We start from the raw sequence: 13507 nt of genomic DNA on the forward strand, positions 1-13507 counted from the left end.
AGGTGATTCTATCGTCAGGCACACTGACATCCCGCTCACCAGGCTGAACAAGGAGAAGGTCACGGTGAGCAGCCTGTCTGGTGCTAGGATCCGCCACATAACACAAGCACTCAGGTCACTCCAAGGCAAGTACAAATATGACTCAGTCATTATCCATGCTGGTGTGAATGACATGAGACGTACCTCCCTGGACTACATGAAAAGAAACATAGAGGAGCTCTCTGAGCATGTAGCCCAGGCTGGTATGACCCCGACCTTGAGTAGCATCTTACCCTCACCAAGAATGATGCCACAATATGAAGACAAGATGATCAATTTCAACAATTGGCTTAAGTATTGGTGTCATTCAAAGGGGATCCAATGCCTGCAGCTTAGGATGATATGCACGACAAGCCACGATGCTTTGCTAGGGACGGCTTGCACCTGTCACCCTGGGCTTTTGGATATTGGCAAAGGCTCTTGCTACCCCATAGTGCCTTTTTAGGCAAGGCTCAAAGACAAACCCACCTCCATAGGTATCACAAGGGATAAGAAACTAAGAGTAATGCTATTCAACGCTAGAAGTCTAAACCTCAAGATGCATGCACTCGAAACTCTCCTTAGCATGGAGAACATTGATATCTGTGCAGTAACAGAAACCTGGTTCAGGACTCACGAGAGCACCCCAGCACTACCAGGTTATACCTCATACCATGCTTTTCGGCCCCAAAACTTGGACGAACCACAAAGGAGGGAGTATCGATATTCATCAAAGATACCCACACCTCCAGGTTGGTGGCAAAGCACGAAGCATCAGAGACTATCCATGTGCAACTAACAGTGGGTAAAACTGCCTTCCAGTTTATAGCCTGCTACAGACTACCCTCCCAAACCCAGGAACCCCACTCAGCCTTCCTGAGTACACTGGAAAATATGAAGGTCTCTCCAAACACCATTATACTGGGCGACTTCAACTACCCAAACATAGATTGGGAGCATTACTCTAGCTCCAACACCCTTGCCCAAAGATTCCTAGAATTCATAAACTCAAATGCTATGGAACAACTTGTTACCACTCCCACAAGAGGGAAAACATACTGGACCTGATCATCACCAACATGGGGACTCTATGCTCCAGACCAGAAGTGTATCCCTCACTGGTAAGATCAGACCATAAACTGATCTCACTGGATATTCACATCCCGACCCCACCCCCTGCCCAGAAAACCACAGTGAAAAACTTCTCTAAAGCAAATTTCACACTCCTCAAAACTGAGGTGGAATCCTTCAAAGCCCCGGCCTGTGGAAAATATGGCCCAGACCGCAGAATCCTTTATAAATGCATTCTATGAACACCTTCAGGAATGCATGGATCATGCAATCCCAAATAAAACCAAGACCCAGTCCTCCAAAGGCAGACGACCTGTCTGGTGGACCCCAGCCATAAACAAACTATACAATAGAAGGAGGAAGCTACTACATGATAGAGCAAAATCCCAAAAGGGAAGGCATCTCTGATCAGTATTAGCAAAAACTAAGGGCACTCATAAAATCGACAAAGGCCAGCTTAGAGAAAAATTGCACAGGACACTAAGGATAATCACAAGGCTTTCTTTAGTTATGTTAGGAACCTGGGTGGAAATTCCCAGATATGCTCAGAATTAGTCCAAAATGACAAAAATACACGAACCCACAGACATTGCCAACATCCTAGCTGGCAGGTTCAGCAAACTCCTCCCCACCAAAGGGCAAATATCTATCCCAGCAGAGTGCTGCCCCTGACATCTCAGATGCTCAGGTGGGAGCCGCCCCCTCCAAAGCAAAAAACACAGCATCAATGGGACCAGACGGTGTCCCAGGCTGCATCCTACATGAACTCCAAGAAGAGCTAAACCCAAACATAAAACTACTATTCAATCTCAGCCTTACTACAGGATATGCACCCAAAGAGTGGCATACAGCAACAGTGGTCCCTCTCCACATGGTGGTGCCTCAACGGACCCTGGAAACTATCGCCCCATAAGCCTGACTAGCTTGGTCTGCAAAGCTATGGAAAGGATCATCATGGACCTCATAAATAAAGATATTGGGGACCTACAGACACTGGATCCTACCCAGTTTGGCTTTGTTAGGGGCAGATCCTGCCTCTTAAACCTGGTTGACTTCTTTGAAACAGTCACCAAGGCCATTGACGAAGGGAAGGTGGTCCACACAGCCTATCTGGACCTCACAAAAGCCTTCGATACAATACCCCACTCGGGCATTATAGATAAGCTCACCAGCTTAAATATAAACCCCTATGTCACTAGATGGGTTGCAAACTGGCTCAAGGACAGAACCCACATGGCTAGAATAGCTGGAGCCATGTCAGACTCCAAACCAGTTACAAGTGGCGTCCCACAAGGCTCAGTCCTGGGACATCTCTTGTTTGGTATATATTTCTCGAAGGTACAGGCCAACATGGAAGGACTGTGGCTGACCAAGTTCGCAGATGACTGCAAACTGGGTGCCATAATCGACTCTCCAGCCGACACAAGCATCCTCCAAAAGGGCCTCATAGAAACAGACAACTGGTGCCAGATCCATGGCCTCAAGCTGAATGCCAAAAAGTGTATAGTCATCCCCTTTGGCAAAAACAAAGTGCCCACAAATTACCACATAGGTGGTAATCCATTAAGTACAGAAGAAGTAATTAGGGACCTGGGGACCCAAGTTGATAGCAATCTCTCATTTGACAACCACGTGGCCAAAGTGGTTAGAAAAACATTTTATATAGCCCACCTAATCATGAAGGGATTCACATCTAGATTAGGGGAGGTCATCGTGCCTCTTTACTCATCCCTCATCAGGCCCATAATCGAGTACAATGCCCCTTTTGGGATGTACGTTACCAAACACCTGCAGCAACTGGAAAGACCCCAAAGTACCTCACCAAGAGGATCAAAGGGCTCAAACAGATGCCATATGCTGCCCAGTTAAAGAAACTCCAGCTCTACTCAGTGGCATACCGCCTGCTCAGAGTTGACCTGTGCCTGACGTACAAGGCCATGTCCAACCCAGAATTAAGGGACATGCTGCACCTCAAAAAATCCAAATCCCATCGAGCTACACGCTCGATAGACTTGAACCTCAGCACTGAAATAAATAGGACATGCTGGAGGGACAGATTCATAACCCAGAGGCTCCCTTCACTCTGGAATAAAATCCCAGTCCAGGTTAGGCAGAGTCCCTCATTGACTCTCTTCAAGAGGAGTCTTGATGAGTGGATGGGAGATCATAGGTTTACCCCGGGTATCACTTCTGTGTCACTGTTAGACAGAGGCACAGTATACTAACCTCGAAAAAGGGCATAGCAAAATAAATTTAAAATGGGTGGCGAAAGCCAAACATACTCTGGCTAGGCTTATAAATGCCCTAGGGCAGATAGCCTAGTATGAACCTATGAACCTATGTATCAATTTTATTAATTTATAATAGCAATACTTAAAAACTGTCCCTACGTTTGGGCCTTTATCCCCCCCATTATTTATAGCTTTGTCCAGATTTCTTTCTCTAAGAGGTTGAGATGTATGCTCCCAGACAGCAAACAGCATTGTAGATCCAGAAGACATTCGTAAGCTACTAAGTCAGCCATGATGTTCTGCAATCATGAAGAATCAGGTATGTTAAAAAAAAAAAAAAGAAATGAAAAATGTACCTGATTCTTCCTGTATGCAGAACATTTCAGCTGACACAGTAGCTTATGAACACCTTCTTCATCTACATTTCTTTCCAAACCACTGATGTACTGTGTAAGCATGGGAAGGTTACGTGCCATACGCAGCAGCAGTATATCAAGCAACTCCAAGACATAAAATCAAAGCATAACACCATGGCCCTATTATACAACCACAACATTTAAGAAAAGTATTTTTTTCCTTAAATGTCATTGTATAATAGCAATAACCTACAGCTGGATATCGGTAATGCTGGATTTACCCACACACAGACATGGGTTATTGTTATAATAATCACCACGTGTGGATTTAGTGCAGAGCTGCTATCATTTTATCAGAGGTATCACAGCTTGCATTTTCTTCTGACTCAAAAATTATCTGGATGTAGCAAAAGCAGAGCTAAGTGCCTTGCAATGCTGTTCTAGCAGACTTTTAAAGCATTTGTTATTTTCTGTAAGCTTTTAGACTAGTGGGGTCAAGTTCCACAGTTTTGACACACAGAGAGAATATACTGTTTCTGACAGAGTTTTTTTGTGTTAGTTACAGCTAAGTAAACTGGTTTGTAATCTTTATAACAGCTTAACAAATTATAGGGACTGTACAATGGCTGTAGTGGGTTCAGATGCTACATGTTTAACCTGAGGAATACCTACTGGTTAATGGAGAGTTATTAAGATGATGTGATGATAGAGTGAGGGTAAGGCTAGGTTGCCCCCACTTTCTTGTATGTTCTTCACTGTAATAGAGAAGTTAATGCAGAGAGTGTGCAGGTTGCTGCGGGGGGGGGGGGGCTAACAAATAGTGCTTGACTGACTGCATAGTTTTAATAAAGGATGTAGAGGGACCAAGACAATAAATGTAAAATTATTTCAATCACTTGTCAAAAAGTCTGGTTTTAAATGTCTTCATAAAATATCACTAGGGATCAGACTAGGGAAAAGGGAGTGAGAAGAAATAGGCTTTCCATAATAAAGATGAGGAAAAACATTACGGTATAACAGTTTATCTGACAGGAAGATTGCGGAACAAAGCTAAAAGGAGTGGGAGACAAAGGTGAGTAGTTTTTAGATGGGTGTTATGCTATGATGAACTCCTGGAGTGGGGATAGAGTAATGATTTTAATTCCTAGTAATGTAATTTTACCAACATTTACGGATGTAGCCTTAGACTATTTTTCCCAAGATGCAAAGAAGATGTGATAGATTTATATGGAAAGAGGAGGTGGGTAAAATACAAAAGAATAGGCTAAGGTTACAGAACAGGAAAAGATGGTGTGAAATGTCAGAGTCTGAACATTCTGCAACAGTTATGTATTTGATGACATGCATAAGGTGTCTTCAAAATGTAGAGTTAAGCTGGGTCAGATGGGAAAAAGAAAAAATTGAACCAAAATGAGGTTAGGATATATAGAAAAGGGGCTGGAAATAGAGATGTCCAGAGGGGCTGGAGGTATCATAGAAGGAAGAACTCATGGGAAGAAAGAAGGAGATTTACAGGAAAACACACTAACAAAGTCCATGGGTCAACATTTGAAGGAATGGCAAGAAAAAGGATATTAAACCATGTAGAAAATCTGATGGAAGAAGGCAAGGATGGATTGTTAAATTTGTAAGCTAAAAAATGATATCTGAGTTGAAAAATGGGGAGCTTAGCAGACATGATGACAATATAAGGCTTAGAGTGATAAGAGAACAAAAGTGGAAAATAGTAGAATAAAGGGATAATAGGGTGATGTAGAATAGAAATGGATGCCTGTAAAGAAAGTATAGGAGGAGATCCTATATAAAGATCCAGGAAGGAAAAAGGAATTGCTGAAATTAAAATTCTAAGGGAAAATTGGTGAAGAAGAATCTGGAGTGGTAGAATGAAATGGTTTGGGAGGGAGTATGGCAAATAGTGCAGCAGATGAAGGTACTAGGCCCATTATATAATAGTCAACGGAGTATTACACATAGATGGCATAGAACACAAAAGTATAAAAGAAGAAAAATGGTGGAAATCTACAAAGAGTTAGTAGTATGGAGAGAAAGAATTGGAAAATGTAAGTTTATGGTAGAATTGTTTAAAACCTAAAGTAAAATATACAAACATGGGAATGATGGAGCGTGAGCTGTTACCTCCTATTAAATTAATTTCTAAAACTAATGAACATATGTTGAAATGAAATATAATGGTCAAAGGGTATGTATTTAAAGCTAAGCAAACAAAAGTGTCTAAAAAGGGGACACAAGGAAAATGAATGATGTCGAAAGTGGCAACCTGGGAAACCATTTCATTCTGGAAAAGCATGAGACAAGATGGAGGTAAATAGAATATGTTGTTGCAAGAAGAAATGGTATGTATGAGATCTGGTTAAGCAGAAACATAAAATGGTATGACAGCACTAGAGGTTTAGTCAAAAAATGGACATCTAAAATTAAATAACTGAAGGTGGCACTTCAGAGTACAAACACACAGGTGTCTGCAGCACTTTAAACCAGAAGTGCTTCAGCTGTAAGTCATACATATGGTAGAGAAGGACAGGACATACTAGGAAAAGCTCTTGAGATAACAAGCGTTAGGGAAAAATCTTAGAAAAAAAGAAGTGAGCACTATTTCCAAACTGAGAAATAATGTGGACTACAGGGCACTACAAATCTTTTAACTGTAAACAGGAAGATCATAAGGAGTAGTAATGCAGTAAATAAACAAATACTTCTACAGAAACTACAAGTGAACATGTGCTGATGAAGTAGACATGCTTTACATGAATATGAAATGTAGATTGCAACTTAGGAATAATGAACAGAACTGAAATGGGCACAGAAATAGATTCAGAGATAGAATAAAGATGCAATGGATCAGCAGATAGGTATGTGCAATCTAGTAGATTACAGCAAGGTGATTTATCCAGTCAACCAGTAAACCAGTAAATAAGTAAATATAAATGAAAATTTAAGTCTGAAATTGCCAAGGGCACTAAGGAACAATTTGAAATGTTGGGGCTTACTAAAGCTAGTCCCAAAATACGGACACTGAATGTCTAAAAGAATAGACTTACATATACCAAGTTTGAAATGCCCTTTCTCAGAATATTCCCTTTTCTTTGAGGCATGGCAATTTTAGAGTTGGTATATATAAGTTCAGGGGGTTGGGGGGGGCTTGACCCCAACCTGCATAAAGAAGTTTTGAGGAGAAGAGTGATCTTTGAGATTCACTTTTTTTTTTTTGGCATGTTGGCACTCGGCATTTTGAGTGCCGACATTTCAATAGGGAGTCCTTTAATTAATATATAAAGAATGGATAAAGTTTTGATAGAAGTTTGCTTCCACTGAACTTCTAATGTTATAAGGAGCTATGGATCAGATAGGTGCAGCAACTTCAGAACTTAAGGGTCATACATTTTTTTTTTTTTTTTTTTTGCACATGATCTAGATGTTTCATTTGAAGAATTAATAAGAATTATGGAGAGATGCTGCACCAAAAATGTCTGCTCTTCTTTGAGTCTTTGCAACAATTGCACAAAAGAAGTATACAAAGGGACATGTGGTCATTACTTATTGATCTACTCAATAACTCTCATCTATCAGGCCTTATAGTTAAGAACAAACCATTGCAATTCACTGTACTAAAGATGACCATTCAAATCCCAGCTTTTACCATTTAATATGGAAATGATTGGGAACATGAACTAAGAATATCACACAGATGGGGTTGGCTTTTCAGAAGCAGTTATTAAAAAAATACGCAAGCTAAAAAACACTTGAAATGTTGGAACCCACTAGAGCATATCCTGAAATGCAGACACTCAATGACCCAAAAACAGACCTACATATTTTAAGTCTGAGATGGCGATTTCCCAGAATATTCCCTTTTCTCTCAGGTATGGCAATCTCAGAGATAGTATATATACATTTGGGGGGTGTAGATGCAGGGGTGCTTCCCTCCTGCAAAAAAAGAAGTTTAAACGAGAAGAAGATTGCTCAAAATTTGCTCGTCTCCTGTAATTTCCAATCTTTTTTTCTGCATGTTGGCACTTGGCATTTGGAGTGTCGACATTTCAAAAGGGAGCAAACAGCTTAATGCAAATTACTACTCACAAAAATCATAAAATCTTAGCTTTTAACTCATTATAGCTGAGTGACATCTCCAGGCGTTTCTGAGGTTACCTCCTACTGTGCCTCTAGGTGTCAAATATTGCCTGTTCATATTTGCATTAATAATTCCAAAATCAAGTTATATAAAAGGTATCAGAATATTTCATCTTGAAGCATACATGATGGCAAACACAATTGTATAGATGTATGACCTCTGTCAATGAGCATTTGTTAGAACTGTAAGGTGATAACTTCACTTTATAAAGGCTGAAGCCACACCCTCTGGGAGTTAAAGGTACACACTCAAAAGAGCTCTACTGGAGGGAATGAGTTAAACCAGCTTAGAATTCCATAACAGAGCACAGAAAAGCTAAAATGTCAATGGGTGAAAGCCACATAGCTCATCTTATGCATAATTCATTAGCTGAACCTGATAGTTTTTGCTTCCCAATATGTAGCTTAGTTAATGGCTGCCTTGTTGTTATTCATTTCACCACTTATCCAATGATTCCCAAAGGTGAAAATGACTGCAATAGCTTCAGGGTGTCTCCTCAGTGGCTGCAACTGGAAAATAATGTTTGTTTGCAAGGCCTTTAGCCAGGAAACTCCCAGTCAAGAGTTAAGAATGCCAAAGGAATATCAAGTGCATTTTTTCAATATTTAGACTAGCTTGATACCATATCTTTCTTTTAGAAGGGTTAACCTATCTGTAAGGCATCTGGGGCAGTATATCATAACATATCCCCTTTTTTGAGATATCTAGTTCTATTCTCACCAAAGACATTTAATGCACTGACATTCAGGACATATACATGGCATACATGTTTTTATTTGCACCCATGGCAGTTTCCACAATACACTAATAAAATACATCCATCATATATTTATGGAAATATTCCAATCTAAAGGCTATACGATAAAATCACTTTATGCCTTTATCTGTGTGTATCTGTGTCCATCTATCTATCTTTCCATCTATCTATCCTTCTATCAATCTATCTAGGTGTGGGAATGTTTGTCAGCCACACACACACACACACACACACACACACACACACACACACACACACACACACACACACACATACACACACACAAATATATGCAGATCACTGTGCTGAACAGTGAGTTTGTCAACAGAATGAACTGATTTGGAAATCCATCAAAAGCACTTTTTTTCAAGTGATGGAGGTGTCAAAGGAGGAGACTGAATGCTTGAAGTTACGGTAAGTGTGGGTTTTTGTTTTAATGCCCAATGTTTCAGACATACAAAAAGTTTTAGTATTATGGGTGGGAGTTTGTGTGAGAGAATATGCAGGTCAGGGTGTGAGTAATGTTTAGAGGTGGTATAGAGTTAATGCTGTACATGTGAGCCACTGTATAAGAAGTGCATGAAGATTTTCTTGTGTAGTAGCAGTGTTACGGAAATAGCCTGTCAGAAAGTAAGGTGCAGGTATGGAGTTAAGGACAGGGGCAGTGTTAGGGTTACACACATTAGTAAGGTGGTACACAGGGAGAAAGCCCTTGCCAATAGTTATTAATGTGTGCTACCCCTAACCTTGCCCCTACTCCTAACCTCAACCAAAAAAAAAATCTTTCTATAACACCATCACTGTTATGACAAAATGTGTTTCTAAAGTTAATGGTAGAGTTTTGGTTAACTAATTGCAAGAGAAAACTATGAATTTTCATTTTGCAATTAGTTATAGTTTCAATTAGTTGATAATTTGTATATGTAATTATTGTTTTGACCTGCTGGCATTCATTTATAGAATTTCAGTACTTGTATATGTCAGTATTTCAACATATACTCATATCATTATTGCCATATTTTTCCAATGTGTTTATATCACATTCTCAAATGCACTAAATGTCAAACACCTCTTCGTCAAACCCTGTTTGTTGAATCTTCATCCATTGAATGATCATTTCATTTACTTACTTTTTCCCATGGTAAGTAACAAGTTGGCCAACCTACTGACCCCAACAAAAACAGCATTATTAAAAACCCACTCTGGTGGGCGGCTGCACCCCCCAACTAAATATACCAACTCTGAGAGTGAACTACAATGGGGAAAAGGGCAAATACTTAATGTGGAAAAACGTTCGCTGAAATGATTGTTTGACAGATGAAGACTATGACAATAGGCTTCGACGAAGACTTGTTCGTTGTTTAGTGCATTCCACAATATGATATAGACCACTTTCCAATATTAAGGACCAACAGTAAAGGGTTCACCTAACTAATTAAAATGCCATATTGGAAACAGCTTATTGTGTATTCTTTTTTTTTTCTTTTCCTTATGAACAGTTAGACCACTGCCTTAACAGTGTTGAAATCTTTTTTGTTTTCACTGATGTGCAGTGTGTTTAAAGGCTACAAGCATAGTTAAGAACAATACAATTTATAATGGTTGTATTTTTCACAAAATTTTCTGCCATACTGACCTGGTTGTAGTATGGTGTGGGAAGATATTATTCCATGCTGATGTCAGTGACTGCATCCCTTGCTAGAGATGCAATGGAGGAGTGTTCCTCAGTGACAGCCCAATACAGCAGGCCTCTAACCATTTTTGGGCTGTGGGAGATACCACTGGTTATCATTCTTGATTAGAAAGGGTAACTGCAGTCACTAGCTAAAGTTATGGAATGGTAAGTATCACACAGACCATGTGTAGTAGCCAGCCAGAGAGAATCAGACCAAATAGGGTTGTATCATGACATTCAACATAAAGTAGTGAGTACCGATATCAAATACATCACATGGAATGTACAGGGCATAGCAACAGTAATTAAAGTGCAGGGCAGTGTTCCATGAGCTGTATGAGACAAGGCACATCTGATGCTTTTACAGGAAACTAAGCTACAAATGAAGACAGAGGCGAAGGCTTTCACCAAATGGAAGGGCCAGTGTCTTTTTTGCTACCTTCACATCGGCAAAGAGGGAGATTGATACTCACTTCCCTGGACAGCCTGACATTTACATAGAAACACTAGGAGGAGATGGGTAGTGACTGAGTTTGACACAGCCCCAATGAGGATGAACTTGGTTCACTTACAAACGTCTATCAAGGATGTGTACAAAGACAGACAGCTAATACTAACTGAAATAGACAATGGATAGGTCAGTATTTTAAGTAGTATAATGGTGGCCTTAAAGCTAGTAGATACGGGTCCATATCTTTTCAGCGAACAGTTAATTGTGCAAATCGCTATTTGTTGAACTGAATTAAGCAAAAGATCAATTAAGCAAATGCTCGCTTAAGCAGAAAGTTTCCAAGGGGAAGAAAAAACTGTTGCCCACCCACTGATTATGACAAACAAAACAAAATATAAAACTCTGCAAAGTGGGGGGCTTTGCCCCACAAACCTCTTAATGTGAGGGACTGTGCCACCCCATCCCCTAACTAAATATACCAACTTGAAGATCACACTACCGTGGGGAAAAGAGCAAATTCCCAATGATGGCCAACCACATCCTTTCCCTGGGAAAACATTTGTTTAAGCAAGCTTTTGCTTAATTAAGCATTCACTTAATTTAGTTTGACAAATAGTAATTTGCTCAATTAAGCATTCACTGAAATGATATAGACCTATAGATGGCTGATGGCCAAAGGAGTAGCAAGTAAGCTAGACTTTTTGTTTCTTGGCAAGAAATTATATAATTAAGGTCAGTGCTGTATAGATTGGAGGGGGTACCCTGTCCAACCACTCTGAGGTACGTATGGTATTTGGATATGGTCCTGGATATTAAGCCACATAATTGTGGAGGTTTGAGCTACTGTTGCATAAAATGGAAGATAACTACACCTATCTTAGGGAGGCAATCAAGTAGCTCTGGGATTCCTGTGGAGTAGCTGAATGTGGGTCAGAAGGCAGACATTAAAGGAATGGTGGAAGTGCTTCACATTTCTACTGAAATCTAGAAGAAAAGATCTAGTGACCTGTGGTAAACTTGGGGAGCTGCAGTCAATGATAGCAGATCTTGAAAATGGAGTGGGAATTGCCAAAATACATTATTCTGGCGGGAACAGAAACAGTCCAAACCAATATGTCACCTGCTCTAACTTTCTAATATTTCGAAGAGAGTACAAACCTTTCTTCTGGTCGAGGGGAATAACATCCCCCAAGTTGTTATTTAAGAGATGTGCTATGTGAACACAAGAGGTATTTCTGAAGGCACTCAGGGATGGCAGAAGAAGGATTACTACTTAATCTCAAGAAATAATGATGCGCCTTGTGGGGGAATAAAAGCGTAAGTTTAATTATAAAATAGATAGTCAAGTTCAAGAGATCTACTGAGGGCTTGCATGGCCTGCCGCACACTACCTTAATGATGAGAAGGCACCATCATTAGCACAACCAGTCATGCTAGATGAACTGTATGCTTCTACTTATTAACTACCTGAGGGAGGCTCCCAAATTTGACTGGTTAAATATTGATTTTTATAAAAAGTTAAGCGACATCTGGGGCTACCCCTTTCCCCTGCCTGCCTGTAGATTTCTACCAACAATCTATAAAAACTGGCAGATTCCCCCTGAACATGTTAAAGGCCAAAATGATTATACACCCTAATCCTACAGATCAGTCTTGCTCTTGGATTCTGACTGAAAAAATTTGCAAAAGTGTTAGCAAAGAGGGAAAAGGCCTACTTCTGAAGTTAGTCAAAAGTAACCAACTGGGCTTTATCAGGGATAAGCAAGGAGGCCCTGATACAATCAAGATCTAGTTCTACTTGCTGAACAATCAAGTTTTTTTGTACTATACTTAACATACTTACAGGAATGCTAATGTTAGATTACTATAGGGGCTTTGATTCTGTTAAATGGGCATTTCTATGGCAAACCGTGGAAAGGTATGGGTTTCTAGAGGAATTTATCTCTTTTTGTAAACTGTTATATCCAAATCCCACTATACAAGTACATGCCAATGGGGTGCTACTGGAAGTGGTGGAGCTGCAAAGATGTACTAGAGAGGGCTGCCCCTTTTCCCCACTTTTATTTGAATTAGCTTTTGGGATTCTAGATGAGTATTTAAGAGCACATCTACAATCATGTTGAACTAGATATGGGGCAACTACCCAGAGTTTTCATCTTGGTTTGTGAATGACTGCATGTCTCAGCCACCAACATCTCCACCTTGGGTGGGTATTTGAGACCCTGGATAGCTTGACTGAAACCACCAGACTTGTAGTCAATAGAGAGAAATCTGGCTTGTTTCTATTGGCCAAAGCAAACCTGGCATATGGTCAAAATGAGGGAGACCTGTGCTGCAAAGTCCTGGTGACACCAACTTTTTTTTAGGCATTATGCTAGCCCTGAATCAAGGGAGCCCAGTGGAGGATGATTTGCAGCCAATTGTAGTGGAGTTATGTGAGAGTGCTGAGATGGCAGCAGTTAACTTTATCATTCCTAAGTAAAACTACAACTAGTCAGACTGTGGGTACCCTCAAAGGTGTTGTTTATTGTCAGACATCTTCCCCAGGCAGTGTTCACCTCACAACTCAAACAAATCTGAAAGCTTATCTCAGCTACCATTAGGGATAGTAAAGCTCCCCTACCCCATATTAGCAGGAGGAAAAGTTTTATCCCAACCTCCCAAGTAGTATTTGGAATTCCAGAAATTCTTACATATGGGTAGGCAGCAATACAGTGGTATTTTCTGTCACTTCTCATGGCTACCAGTGGCCTCAACACAGACCAATCACTTATACTAGGCAAGGGACCCTGAGGGAA

This window comes from Protopterus annectens, chromosome 9.part0 (assembly GCF_019279795.1).
Source record: "Protopterus annectens isolate FY-2018-M chromosome 9.part0, PAN1.0, whole genome shotgun sequence".
Classification (NCBI taxonomy): domain Eukaryota; kingdom Metazoa; phylum Chordata; order Ceratodontiformes; family Protopteridae; genus Protopterus; species Protopterus annectens.